Below are 3,109 nucleotides of genomic sequence, written 5' to 3'. Positions count from 1 at the left end.
TTCTTTTGCATTTGGAGGACCGCTTTTTGGACATCAAAACCTTGGTCATTTTGGTGATTGTATGGATTTTGATTTTGGTAACCTTGGTTTTGATTGTAAAAGGGTCTTTGATTTTGATTTCTCATGGGTGGTGGAGTGTATGTTGTTTGAGGGTTTTGAACATTTTGGCTTTTGTATGAGAGATTTGGATGGAACTTGGTGTTTTCATTGTAAAAATTTGAATAAGGGGTACCACTTTTGTAAGCTTGGAAAGCATTAACTTGTTCGGTTGTTCCCCTACATTCACTTGAGTCATGACCCAAGGTTCCACAATTCTCACATATCCCACTTGGGATTGATGAGGATGCCGTCATGGCATTGACATGATGCTTTGATGATTTCGAGTTTTCCTCAAGTCTAGTCATAGCTTGTTCAAACTTCAAGTTGATTGTGTCAATGTGAGCACTAAGTTGAGCACCCAATTGAGCAACGGAGTCCACTTCATACTTTCCTCCTCTAGTAGCCTTGCGAGGTCTACTATATTGTGAATTATGGACCGCCATTTCCTCAATCTTGTTCCATGTTTGATTGTCATCAACTTCGGTGAACATTCCATTTGATCCCATATTGAGAATGTTCCTTGAATCTTCATATAAACCATTCCAAAATTGTTGCACTAAAAACCATTCGCTAAGTCCATGGTGAGGACATGAGCGATAAATACCTTTGAACCGCTCCCAAGCTTCATACAAAGATTCTTCATCCCTTTGCTTAAAACCCGTAATTTGAGCTCTTAGCATGTTAGTCTTCTCCGGTGGGTAGAATTTTTTGTAGAAGGCTAGAGCTAACTTCTTCCAAGAATCTATTCCAAGGGTGGCCTTATCAAGGCCCTTCAACCATTGCTTTGCGGTGCCGATTAACGAAAAAGGAAATAAGACCCATCTTATTTGGTCTTGAGTCACGCCCGTTTGAGAGATAGCTTCACAATAATCGCAAAAGGTTTCCATATGAGAATGAGGGTCCTCACTAGGCATTCCCCCGAATTGGCTCCTCTCAACTAGTTGGATGAAGGCGGACTTGGCAATAAAATTACCGGTGAGATGTTGTGGGGTAGGAGTACCATTTGGTAGATCCTCCTCGGTGGGTATACAGTGTGACGAGAATTTAGGCATTGTAGGTGGATTTTGTGTGGTATTGTTTAATGGGTTTTCTTCTCCTTCTATTGCGAAAGGATTGACAAACTCACTAGTGGGTTGAAAAACTTCACCAACACCTCCCAAATTCCTCCTAACAAGTCTCCTATTATTCGTCAAGGTTCTTTCGATTTCACGGTCAAAAGGTAACAAATCTCTTTGTAACCTTCTAGACATGCAAAATATCAAACAACTCGAAAACAATTAGAACGAACCTTGAGGAGTTTTACTTCCCCAAGGTGAAAAAGACACAACTAAAAACAATAAAAGAAATCTAAAATCAATTAAACACCGTCCCAAAGAAACGGCGCCATTTTTGATCGATGCCATTTCGTGTTCACAATTAAGCATATGTGGTCGTTGGTCAATGGTCGATACAAAACACAATTTATACTCCACAAACAACTCTACAATTAGTAAAGAGGCAAGTAAAGGTCGGATCCCAAGGGACGGGTATTGAAATGAGAATTCTATTGTAACTAGTAGTGTCTAAGGGGTGTCACAAATTGGGTTGATGTAGAAGGTTACTAAACTAAAATAGCAATGAAAATAAACTAGCAAGATGAATAAAATAAGGGGTGTAAACAATTGATTAAAAGCACTAGGGTGTCATGGGTTCATAGGGGATTCATGGGATATGATCATACGAACATGTTCTCAAATTATAAGCAAGCAATTATTGTTGTGATGGATTGAGTTGGGTTATATCTTACAATCCTAGGAAAGTTTGGGTCCCGGAGCCGAATCGATTAGATTGTACAACACCTACAAGTCGACTTAATCTTTCCTACTCAACACATGCATGGTCTAACAAGACTCGAGTTGGGTTATGTCTTACAAGTCAAGTTGAAAGGATAGAAGATGATAGTAAATGCAAGGATTCATAGGCTTAGCATTTCATCAAATATAACATGTGCATGTATTAAAATCAAAACAAGCAAGCAAATAAGATATGAAAGCATATTGATTTAAGCATGAATCATTCCCCATGTTGGTTTCCCCTAATCACCCATTAAACCCTAGCTAAGAGACTACTCACTCATTATCATATTGATCATGCTAGAAAGGTTGTCAATCATACTAACATAATGAAACATGATGAATAAATGAAAGTAATTAGCAATAATTAAAAAGGGATTAAGAGATTATACCTACTAATGATTCCAATAATAAAGCAAGAATAATAGAAGTACTTGAATCCTAGATTGAGAGGTTGTCAATCTCCCAATAATAACCCAAATAATATTCAATTACTCAAAATAAAGTAAGAACAAGAGAGAGATTAAAGAACTAAAACTTGGATTAAAACTTGATTAATACTTGATTACAATATTGAAGAGAGATTTGATTGATATTAACTACACTAATTATTGATAAGAAGAACATGCTCCTCTAATTAGACTAATGGGGCATTTATAGTGAAAATTAGGGAGGATGCATTAGGGTTAACTAAGGGCTAAACTAGTAATTACACTTTTTAAGTTGAGCAAGGAGACTCCGGTATTTTCTGAGAGAAGGGCTTCTCTAATCGTAGCTTTGAAGAATGAAAACGTGCTGTACTGAAATCCGTGCGGATGGGAGTCGGGACGGCCGGATCTGGGCTGAGGAATCCGAGCGGATTCAAGAGAGGGACGCTCGGATTGGCGAGGGGGAATCCGAGCGGATTCCTTTGAGGGACGCTCGGATTGGGCAGGACGGACGGGCGGATTGTGTACAATCCGTTCGGATTGTCTGGCAGCGTCAATTCTTCTTCTTTTCTTCCCTTTTCTCCATGAATTCCTTGGGGATTTCCTTGGGGACTCAAGGATCCTTTTCTCAACATTGCTCTTCTACTATGCTATGTACAAAGGCCTTCTAGTCTTGTCTCTCCTTGATGCTTGGTCATTGAATACAATCAATTTAGCCTCGTTTTGCCACGAAAATGCAAGATTCTTACT

General features: G+C 38.9%; 1 non-coding gene across 1 annotated transcript; it reads left to right on the top strand.

Moving 5' to 3' along the window:
* Positions 1-672: 672 nt before the first annotated feature.
* LOC141654223 (small nucleolar RNA R71) lies at positions 673-779 on the top strand. The gene has a single exon (XR_012547787.1). It is a non-coding gene; the product is annotated as a small nucleolar RNA R71 (small nucleolar RNA).
* Positions 780-3,109: the final 2,330 nt, after the last annotated feature.

This window comes from Silene latifolia, chromosome 4 (assembly GCF_048544455.1).
Source record: "Silene latifolia isolate original U9 population chromosome 4, ASM4854445v1, whole genome shotgun sequence".
NCBI classification, from domain to species: Eukaryota; Viridiplantae; Streptophyta; class Magnoliopsida; order Caryophyllales; family Caryophyllaceae; genus Silene; species Silene latifolia.
The sequence above is the reverse complement of the archived record's forward strand: the minus strand, read 5'-3'. Positions and strand labels throughout refer to the sequence as shown.